The sequence below is a fragment of the Gymnogyps californianus genome, chromosome 3 (assembly GCF_018139145.2).
Source record: "Gymnogyps californianus isolate 813 chromosome 3, ASM1813914v2, whole genome shotgun sequence".
Taxonomy (NCBI): domain Eukaryota; kingdom Metazoa; phylum Chordata; class Aves; order Accipitriformes; family Cathartidae; genus Gymnogyps; species Gymnogyps californianus.
The window spans coordinates 19,095,807-19,107,044 of record NC_059473.1 but is presented as its reverse complement, the minus strand read 5'-3'; the positions used below and the strand labels follow the sequence as shown (position 1 = coordinate 19,107,044).

Genomic DNA, 11,238 nt, shown 5'->3' with positions numbered 1-11,238 from the left:
AATTAATCACTGATTTCCCTGCCCCTGCTCCCTCCTGCCTCCCCAACAGCATTTCACCCTTCCCAGCAAAGGTTTTGGGAGTTACCTTTCAGCAGTCTGACACCTGGTTTCCTCACCACACCTGAGATCAATGACCCCACTAAGGACATAAAGCTGCAGGGCTCAACAGCAAGGGCTTTCTCCACAGGTTATCCTGCTCCTGGGGCTGTGCAAACAATATTTTCCACGCTGTAGGCATCTGCCCACCAAGAACCTCCAAAAAAAGCTCCAGGTCATTTCCCCCATGGTACAGAAGTGCTGCCAGCCATGCAGAACCGCCACGGTGCCCAGGTGTTACCTCCTTGGCCGGCAGCCGGGCTCTGGAGAAGCAGCCTCCAGCTCAGGAAGGTGGCAATGCCCAGGGCAGCTGAGATGACGAGGCGGGGAAGGAAACGCATTTTTCGGGTGCCGCTGTGGCGCTGGGAGCCGAACGCCGTGCCGGTGAGCAGGTGGGGACCTGGAGGAAGGGTGTTGGGGAACCTCCTGTGTTTATTTAAGAGAAAACACACCCAGAGCTGGGTTTGTACTGTTTGGGCAGTACTGTTTGGGCAGCAGCTCAGCTAGGGGCAGGGAAACGACCTGAGGCACAAAAGGTGCCTCCTGCCCCGTGTTTACAACGTCAGCTTTTAAGGCAGAATCTGTCTTTTTATTCAATGTCCGTGCCATCCTCAGCACTCGGCTGTGCCAGATGACTGTGGTCCCTGTGAGAAACGAGCCCTGCACCCACGGCCCCATGTAGGGTCCTGCAGAGCCAGGTGGGGCGAGATGTCCCTGGTCCCCTGATACACCTTGTTCTCTGCTGGCTTTGCCGCTCAGTGAAGCACTGTTTAGGGGAACGCTGCTGCGGGGAGCGGCGTGCCCCGGGACTGCCGCTGAACAAGCAAGTGCTGGGCCATGGGTCCTGCCTCCGTGGTGCTGGTGGGTCTTTTAAGGTAGAAGCTGGGGCAGGGGAGGTGACGTGATGGAGCACACCCTGGGTCATGTGGCAGGTCCATGACTAACCAGGGACTGGAAACGCTGAACTGCTGCCTGTGCCTGTTTGCTGGGGGCTGCTTAAACTTTGTGACTGCTGCTTGTTTTGTGAAAGCAGCCGGAGACCCCAGGCAGAGCAGAGGCCCCATTATACTGTAAAGGGGGTGCACATGCACGCAGGCAGGCAGGCGCACATGCTGATCCTCCCCTTCCCCAAGGAGCTGCAGCCTGACCGCGGAGTGTGACAACTGTGAAGACCAAGGCAAAGGGGACTGCAGCAGCTTGGGGAGTGTGACCGGCTCCCGTCCAGCCCCATGGTTATCGCGGCTACAAAGACTTGAAAACTGGGGATTGATTATTTACAAATTGCCTTTTCATGGCGAGAGTTGTCGCCTGCCGCCAGCAGCATCCCTCCGGCAGCCAGGCCAAGGGCTAGCACATGGCAGGGATGCAGTCCGGCTGAAAGACCCTGCAGCTGCGAGCAGCTATAGTGGCCAAAGGAGAAGGGATTGCTGCCTCGAAGCTCGGGGAGACCAAACAGGCATGCTGGGCACACAGACCAGGGAAGGTTACTGAGCCAGGCAGTGCCCAGCTGGTGTGGGCGCAAGGGTTGTGTTGCATGGGGGCCTGCCACTGAAGCAACCCTGTGTGGTGGAAACCCACCTCCCAGGAGGTCTTGACGGAGCCCAGTCTTGTGCCACGGGTGGATTTGCTCTCATTTGGACAACCGTGATTTTCCCACCAGAGGGTGCTCCACGCCCGAGGAACCCCTGCCCGCCTCCAGGCCGGCAATGGAGTTGGGCTATATGCAACTCTTCCCCACTGCGGTTTTAAGAACTGACTTCACGGCCGTCATGGCCGCATTTGTGACTTTTCAAGTCTGCTGGGTCTCCTTCGAGCTTTGGGAAAGCTGCTGGGACTCTGGCAAAGGCTGTGAAATGCTTTTCATCTCTCAGCGAGGAAAATATGTTTCCTCTAGGTGATGGGATCCCCATGTTGGGAGGTCAGGTCTTGTGGCCAGACCTCGCTGCATGTGTCCCTGCAACCTGTCCCCCCAAATCCAGGAGAAGCGCAGTACAGCCCGAGGTTGGGGTGCACGGGGGCAGGAGTGAATGGCCACACTTTGCTTCCCTTCCCAGCACAAGAGACACATTTTACTTTCAGCTGCAGTACCATGCTTACTCTTCCTAGCCCGATGGGTCTTAGGGCAGCAGGGTGCCTGAGTGAAGGATAAATATTAACTGAAAATAAGTGTTTCTTGTGTTACTGTAGTGCTGACCGCCCCACAAGGGCTGCATGATCATTGGGAAATGACTGCAGTGCAGGGCTCTGTACAAGGCAGCATACCCTGCTTTTTCCCCAGCGCAGGTCAGCGGGTGCGGAGAGCAGTGCCCTGTGCTTTCCCTGCTCCAGGTGACCAAACCGGTGCTCAGCAGCGCTTCTCCTCTGCAGCTCCCAAAGCTGCTCGTAGGCAGCTGGGCAGCAGCATCCGTGGCCTGGCCGCACACCTGAACAGCAGATCCCAGCAGGGGCTGCAGCAGGAGCCTGTCCAGCCACCACTGGATCCGGCTTGAGCACAAGGAGGTCCTTTTTATTAACAGTCTGCAGTAAGGTTAATAAATAAAAAGGCAGAAGGAACTCTACAAGTTCTCTTAGTTAAGCAGGTGGCAGCAGCGCGTGCCTTCCTGCATTTAAATATAACATTTCAGCAGGGTCTGTCCCAACTGCAGCCCTGGGGAGCAAAAGTGCAGCTGAAACTGGTAGGGAGAAATGCAGTTTATTTTTATTTTACAGTCATAAGGCGAAAGCAAAGAGATGTTCTCTGTCTGACGGGCAGAAGAAGTTAGTGAAAAACCCCCTTTGCTTTGCATTGCAAGGAAACAGCACTTATAAAGTTTTATCAGTATGGGTCTCTTCAGAGGAGCATGAGATACAGTGTCTGCTGTGCCTTTGTGACCTGCAAACAGGAGGAAACTCCTCCTGAGCTGCTTGGGACTGGTTTTGGGGAGCAGCTGCTTTGCTGTGGCTGCTTCAGCTGAGGGGCTGCCCAGGGGCTTGTGCCCCAAATGCAGATTTCCCTTCGTTAACAGAGCATAACCGGTTAAGTTCATTAACTGGAGGCTGAACTCCCTCTCGGTGGCAGGCAGTGCCGGGGCTGCGCTAAGCCCTGCCGGTCAGTGATGCCCTGTGGGGCCTCGTGGGCGTTAGCATCCAAACACCGCTCAGATGCCCGTGTGAAACCCGTGTGGTGGTCTCTGTCTTCCTCCTAATCAACAGCACCGCTAATGGGCCGTGGGTGCAAGGACCTCGCATGGCTGGCATTACCCTGTGGCCCCAGAGCCACCTCCCAGATATGCCCGAGACTGCTGTGAAGGTGGGTACGGGGAAGAGAGAAGCAGGAACCTCTCCTCTCTCTCTCTAACTTGTATCTGCCATTTAAATGGTTAACGCAGTGACTTTTTTTTTCCCCAGGTTTTCTTTTTTTTTTTTTTTTTTGGTGCTGAAAAGTCTTCTCAAGTGTCTGTAGACACTTTAAATTTAAACTTACTGCTAGGCTTTCCCTGTTCATCTTCCATTGACTGCTTAGAAGTGGTGAACAAGGCTGAGACTGCAATTCTTGAACTGAAAGGCTTCCTGCCCTATGCTATAGGGAGACAGCACCCTTTTCAGGCACAGAGGCTGAGCCAGGCTTGGAAACGCATTCACATCCTACTATTTAATGCAATTACACAAGGGAATTAATTAGAAAATTCACTTGAAGCTTCACCTTATTTAGGAAAACTCTTACTGCCATGAGAAAAAGCTATTCTCTTTTTCTTTACACCAGCAATAGGATTGCCTGAATAAGGATTTCCAGATTTAGCCCCACCGATGACTCAAGCTGGATTGCCTTGGGCTCCCTTTTTTTTCCTCATAGGACACAAACCCTTTGGAGATATTCTTATATGTTAATAAACATCCTTGTCTTCAGCCTTCCTGCATTCCTCCCACACTTCCAAATTTTGCAAAGTATTGTCTTGTGTGACTGTGACCCGCGGGCACTGGTGTGCCGGTCCCCCCTCCTTGTTCCTTGTTCCTCCTCACGCCCGCCTGCGCTTGTGGGAATGTGAACTTTGCAAAGTGATGGCAAACGCCGCCTCATTCGGCGAGGGATGTTTTTACATTGCGAGTAAAGGAAGAGCAGATAGGAAACCTTCTTCTTCTCCCGCTTCTTGTTTGGAAACTCAGATACGTCTACGTTTTGCGTGCAAAGTTGGGCCCATCACTTGGCAGAAATGTGGGAGCAGCCAGAGAAGGAACGAGCTGCTCCGCTCCCAGAGCATCATTTAATGTGGAAAGAGTCTCTTGCCTTCGGGAAGGATGGTCCTGAGAGCAGGGCTGCTGGGCTGCTGGCTGGGGATGCATTGCACCGAGTGGAGGGGGATTCCTCAAAATCAAACCAAAAAGTCAAGGGGGGGAGTGGGTATTTGTGGATAAACTGGGCGTGCTGCAAGCTGAGTGGGTGGCCTCTTCTCCATCACATCTCCTGATTCCCCAGGATCCTCTCTGTGTGCTCGTGGAGAAGCTCGGCTGCCCAGCTTGCTTCAACACTGAGGCACAGACTTACCCCATCGCCTGCCCACAGGACTGCCTTAGTCACAGGGGCTGCTCGGGACAAGGTTTAGCACTTTAACGCGTGAACTGGAGCACGTCTGTAAACATTGGCTCCTTTAGTCTTGTGGCCATTTAAGAGATTTGGCCAAAAGCGTCCGTTCTTGGCTGCTTCCTGGTGGGGAGGATTTGGGATTTTCTTCTATCTAGCTCCTGCCAGATGTGGGCAGCTGTGGGGTGAGCCAATCTGCCCAGTACCTTGGGCCCGTCTCCATCTCCTCCAGCACTTGCATTCAGCACTGCCACCGAGCTGCCAGTGTTAGCGGTGGGTTAGAAAGGTGGATGTTTGTCCTTCTGCGTTGGACAGAGAGCACCAGGCTGGCTTTAGGCAGGCGGGGAGAAGCCGGAGGCCGCAGGGACTGCCCCGTGCAGCACCATCCCGGGACTGGCCAGCGCTGGACCAGAAATAGTTACGCAAGGCGGAAAGGAAAGGAAAGGAAAGCAAGTTCACATTGCACCCAAGGAGCGGAGCAGGTAGGACAATGTTTGGAGTGGTTGTACAACTCCGGCGCTTCCTGTTTTCCCGCGGGCAGGAGCTGTGATTGTCACTTCTTATTCAGCTCCTCATCCTGGGAGGAAGACGGTATCGGGCTGTCCGGGGGCAGCAGGATGTTTATGTGGTAGGCTGAGTCAAGGTACTGCTTTTAATACTCCCCGGAGCAGAGTCATTGGGGGAAATGTACATTTTAGATTTTTATTTTTATTTAAAAAAAAAAAGGCTCATAAACATCCAAAGTGCTTTGCAATTGCCACACGGGCTGCGTGGCTTACTGCCAGCGCTGAGTGTAATTTTTTTCTAAGGCTATTACACAAGGATTTTACAAGGTGCCATGAACTATTGGTAATTTAGGGAGGATTCGTGTAATTAGTGATGCTATATTGAGAGGCTTTGCTTAATTACTGTGTAAGCTGTTAAACTTCGCATCGACTCAGCTGGGCCCGCATCAACATGAACTCCTAACTGTGGTGGAGAGAGGCTGAGGCAGCTGTGCAACCTCTGCCACATGCCTGCCTGGAGGACCCCTCTCTCCCCACTTTATTAGGGACAAGGGCATTTTCCTGGGAGAGTTGGGCCAGGGGACTCAATGAGCCTGAATGTCTTAAAAACTAAGAGAATTATAGCCATCATCTCTGCGGTAGCAGATGGGAATCCCATGGAAAAAAAAAAAATAGCGTGTGTTTGGATCCACACGTGCAGGGGAAGGATGCTCATGGGGCTAGCGGCCATCACCTCCATCCCACCAGCTCCCACGGGACTAGCAGCCATCCATCCCATCGCCTCCATCCCATCACCTGCCCATGGGACTAGCAGCCATTGCCTCCATGCCAGCAGTTCCTCCATCCAGTTAGTCCCAGGATGCCCATGGGACGAGAAGCCATCAACTCCATCCCAGCAGCTCCTCATGGAGCTTCATGGTGCCACCCAAATAGTGCAGCACCTTTTACCGCTGAGCATTTCTCTAACCAGATCCCAGTGTTGCTTTGTGTCCCAAGCACCTCCCAGCTCCTCCTGGCCTTCCTCTCTTCCTCTGACTGTTAAAACGCAGTAGAGAAACCCAAAGTACTCACAGACAAACCAGGCAGTGCCTATGCATGTGTAGTAATTTGGAAAATCTAGTCCTTCACCATTTCTTTCTCATTTATTTTTAATACGAAGCAAGTCTTGTCCTGGCTGTTATGTTCCTCAACAACATGTGCTTTAGGGTGTGACTCTCGGCTGCCCTTTACTGCAAGGGCCCTGACTGCAAGCAATTAGTGTAGGCAGATGCTTATTTATTCCATCCAGACACTTCTCTTTGGACCACTCTTCCCTTTGGGACCAGAGTAAGAGGGGGGTTCACAAAGCACCCTTGGGATCCACCACTCCACTCAACCAACATGGGGGCAAAGCCTATGCTTGACCCCCAGCTTCATGGAGATAGCCCTTTTTTTTTTTTCCTTGGGTGGCCACAGCATACTGCTGGGGGCTGCGCAGAGGAGATTTGGGTCTGAAAAATCTCAGGACCTCCTGGAAAAGAGGTGGTGGTGGTGAAAAACGTTGGGATGGTGGGAAGGAAACCTCAGATGTAAAACATTACTTGCTGGAGCAAGAATTTGATCTCCCTCCTGTGGTCCCTGAAGGGAAGGGGAGGTGTGGGCCGGGGGGAGATGGGCAAAGCAAGACGGGATGTCACGAGATTTCGGCTTGTGTCTCCCATGGGTCCTCTTTTCCTGAGCTTTGGCTCCCTCACTGCAAAACAGGGACCTCTTCCCCAGGCTTCACACCCTGCGCCTGCCCTATTTTTCAGGGGGAAGTACTTTTGCTTTACGTTTACGGCAGCGTTTTCCCCTTTTTGCCTCATTTTTTTTGTGCCGCTGCCTGGCCGGGCGAGGAAGACTCTCGCACTCATCTGTTGCTGGACATGGGGGGATGGTTTCTCAGGCAGCTTTTGGCCCAGGGACTGGCTTTTGCTGATGCTCCCCAAAAGCTGAGCTTGCTTGAGGGTGCACCTAGACATCTGCCCATCACTCCTGGCCTCTCCCGAGGGAGTGCTGCCATGTTACGCTGCTGGCTATCACATTTTCTTGGTCGCTGGTTGTTTCTATTATTCATGCAGCAACTCTTCAACTATTCAGAGATCTCTGACTTCTTCTGAGCGACTTTCAGAGGAGGCGGCAGCACGGCTCGCTTGGGCTACCTCCACACCTGGCTTTGTGGGATGTTATTTCTGATGAGCAAGGTTTTCGGGAACTCTGGAGTCTCTGGTCCCGACTGTTTTACTGTACCAGAAGTGGCAGGGGGAAAAGGGTTTAAGGTCTGTTTGTTTTACTTTTTTGTCCAGACAATAAGCCAGCAAATACTCCCAGGTTGTTTATATTTGGATAAGGCTGCTCCGCGTCCTGTGAAAGGAAAATGACACATCTACTCCTGGGGAGAGATGGTGTGGGACAAATGGACCCGGCTGCAGGCAGGCAGGCATGGCTGCCAGCAGCCTCTTGATGCCACTCGTGTGATGCACAGGGTGGCCTTCGCGCTTTGGTCCAGATGGGGAGGGCACAGCAGGGACACGAATGCCTGGTTTTTCCCCGTTGGTGGCATTAAGGTCGGGGGCAGATGCACGGGAAAGGCAGAGCTTGGCCCCCAGCGCCAGCCCCATGCTGCGGCCTCCTCCTCCTCCTCTCCCACCGGCTCCTGCAGGGTGCTGGGCTGTGGACACTGGGAAGTGGCCTCATCAGTCTTCCCATCCAACGAGTTGGTTTTGGAGTCTGTGGGATGTGAACCACAAACCGAAATTCTGCTTTCCTGTGTTCTTCCCAAAAGCGCGGCCCCTCCTGGCATGGCGCTGCATGGGGAAGGGACAGGAGGCATCACGGGGCGTTTGGCTGCAGGGCTTTGGGCTGGCTCTGCTTGGCTCCCGCCATCCCCTCCCTGGGCACCAAGCACCTGACCCCACCAGGGACACCCAGCTCCTCGCGCCTGCGTGCCCCCATCCCTTGCCGGCCCTGAGCCTCATGCCTTCCCGCAGCTAACGGGATTTAGCTGCTGCAAACAGGACTGGCAGCAAAGCCGGGACTGAGCCAGCGAGGGTCAATGCTCAGCCCCGTCCAGCTGGCTGGCAGAGCCCCTTGCCTCGACATGAGCCTTGTCTGAGTGTGAGCGACTGCAGGATTCATTTGGGAGTAGACCACATACAGCATCCCCCTCGGTGATACCTTCCCGGGGCCGGGTCTCGTGGGTGTGGGAGCCTCTCGCCCCCGTCCAGCTGCGCAGAGCCGAGGAGGGATGCTCTGCCCTACTCTCCTCTATGCTGACACGCTCCTGCAAACCAAACGCATACCTGAGATGTTTTCACAGGACCCGGGCAGCCCTTCATGGCTAGGCACAAACAGGGAGGTTATAAAAACAATCCCAAAACAGTTTTCTTTTTTTAATTATTTTTTTAAATTACTCACTTGCGGAGAGCACTAGCTGCTTGCCCGACAGGGAAAGGCTGGGCAGAGGGAAAAACGCACGACCCCGAGGCCCCGCAGCACCACTGGTGCTGAGACACATCAGGGGAGAGGAATTTTCTTGGCCGGGGGATCGAGCGCCTGTTTTACCCCCGCGGAGCCTTGGCAGCTCCCGGGGTGGCTCTGTCGGCTTCACCCTGGGGCAGGCGTTTTGAGAAAGCACCAGGAGCTCGCAGCTCCACCGCAGTCTGTAGCTCCAGCTGGGTCCAACATCCTCCTTCTTGATCTCAAAATTGGTCAGAATTTTTTTTAAAAATTTTTTAAATTTCCTCTGGGTTATTTTTATCTAGAAGTGAAGAAAAGAGAAACTTCTCTTCCTATTGTTTTTTCCCAGAGTTTTTGGAAGGAAGAAGAGGGGAAATGACTTTCCTCCCTCATTCAAAGCTGGCGAACGCAGCCAAAAATTGCCTCCTCCTCCCATTATTTTACGTTTATTAGTAAACCTCGCCTAACTGTCTGTAAACTGGACATTTCTGTGGATATTTTCATTCTGTGAAAAAAACCACTCCCCTGCCTCTCCTCTCTGAGGAGCCTACATGGCAGATACGGGTCGAGGGAACTGCTCTCCATGACCTCAGGGCTTTGAGGACCCATCTGGGGGTATTTGGGGAGATGGGAATGTAAGAGCCCTGCACTTCTGTCACTCCTGTTTATCCGTGTCTTCATCTGTACATCTTGGTTGACAAGAAGAGTTGCCTCATTGCAAAACCTTCGATCACCCTGCTACCTACCACCCTCCTAGCCACCTCCACCGCTCCTTAAAGGACATCAGTTTTGGTGACCAGCCTTGCTACTGACAATGGCACATGACCTCCTCCTTGGTGCTGCCCCTGCCATTTTTGGGGCGTAGCGATTGCAGCATGGCAATGTAATGTCTTAAATTACATTGATTTAAATATGATTTTTTTTTTTTTCCCCTTCAAATGGTTGTTCTCAAACAGTTGTGACAATATTATTCAGAAGGATCGCATTTGTCTCCCTGCAGGTGCTGAGGTGCATTTGATTTAAATCTTTCCAAACAGGCTGGAGACAAGGGAAGCGGCTTCTTGTCACCTACAGCACCACATTTCCGCAGAACAAAAACGCGATGTTACGAATGAAAGGGCCTGGGAACACTGAAAAATCACTTGAGAAGAAAAATGATGCAAACGAGCAAATCGCCATCCTTTCACACGCAGCCACAATTAAAGCAGCAGCAGATCCTGGATTTGAGGCAGTTTCAGTCTGAAAAAGCCCAAAGGATTTCAGCTATGCTTCCTGGTGCAGGGCATAAAATGCGGCAGCTGTTAAAAGTCACGCTCTGGTGCTCCACCTGCCCCGTGTGCTGAATTCAAAAGCAGGCAATGAAACTCTTAACTAACAGGGCAAGGCAGGCACAAAATGGAGGACCAGAGACCTCCGTGCCTGAAGGAAAGGTCCAGGAGGGGTGAAGAGCTGTTTCAGCCCAGCAGCCGCCTGACTCTACGAGCCTTTGTCTTCCCCTACACCTATTTCCACAGAATGCAGTGCGTGGGAACAAATCACATTTTGGGAGCTCTTTGGAAGCAGAGATTTCAGAAGCACGATTGCTAACTCTTACCTAAGACCTTGCAGCAGGTTTTGCCTCTGAGAGCTCCTGACCCCAACCGGTCGCTGCACCCTGGTTGAGCAACCTCAGCTGATTCTCCTGGTGAAGATGAAGGAGACAAAGAAGATGGGTGATGGAGAGGTGGCTCCCTTGGGAAAGACACCTGCAAGCAGGCATCCATCGCTCGCTTCAGCCCCCGAGGGAGGGCAAGCCAACAGGGAAGGGGTGGGAAGATGCTGTCAACCCCATGCCAAAACAACGCTTTCAACAGCTGAGTAGTGGGAACTGGCACCGCTGCTGGGATCGATGTGGGAGTGCTGCTCCAGCCCTTGGGGTTTAACTGGAGCGGAGCACCGAAATGCCCCTGAGACCTGGCTCTCAGGTCCTCCTGAGGCTGTTTCAGACCCTTGGCTGGTGGTTTGGTGTTGCTCCAGCACATTCCCACTCCCTTACTCTTTCCCCAGCAGCCCCTTTGCGGAAGACCATGCTGGTGTCCCAGGAGAGCTGCCAGTGCCAGCTGCCTCTATAAATACTCCTGCTATAAATTCAGAGAGCTCGGTCCCTGGCAGGCACAGCCCTGCCTCTGATCACCATGTTGTAGGGTGCTGGGCTGGAAACTCGCAGACTGTGAGCACTGCCACAAGAGAAAGAGCTATTAATGTCTTGTTAGAAGGCTTACATTTTGATTTTCAATTGATTAATAAAAGCGATGCAATGGTGGCTCTCTAGTACTGCAACATTTCCATTCCCTTGGTCTTATTTAAGTCAAATATTTTAATTTTTGTACCAGGATAAATTGTTTTTAGAAAGCAAACTAAGACACCCATGCACGCAAAAGCAGCGCAGGCTCTGTGGCAATGAGCCTGGGAGCTGGGGTTAGATGTCGGTGTGTTGGGGTCAGACCTACGGGTCTTTGTTTCGCCATTTCATGGAGGAGTCACCATGAAGCTTCCCACGGTTGCAGGACACGTCCTTCCATTTCAAAGGCTCAAGCTTCCCCAGTGGCAGCAGGCTGAAGG

At 52.9% G+C, this 11,238-nt stretch overlaps 1 long non-coding RNA gene across 1 annotated transcript; it reads left to right on the top strand.

The window, feature by feature from the left end:
• The first annotated feature begins 230 nt into the window (after window positions 1–230).
• On the top strand, window positions 231–10,956 carry LOC127014967 (uncharacterized). Its single transcript, XR_007766256.1, has 2 exons — window positions 231–480; window positions 9,638–10,956. It is a non-coding gene; the product is annotated as an uncharacterized LOC127014967 (long non-coding RNA).
• Window positions 10,957–11,238: the final 282 nt, after the last annotated feature.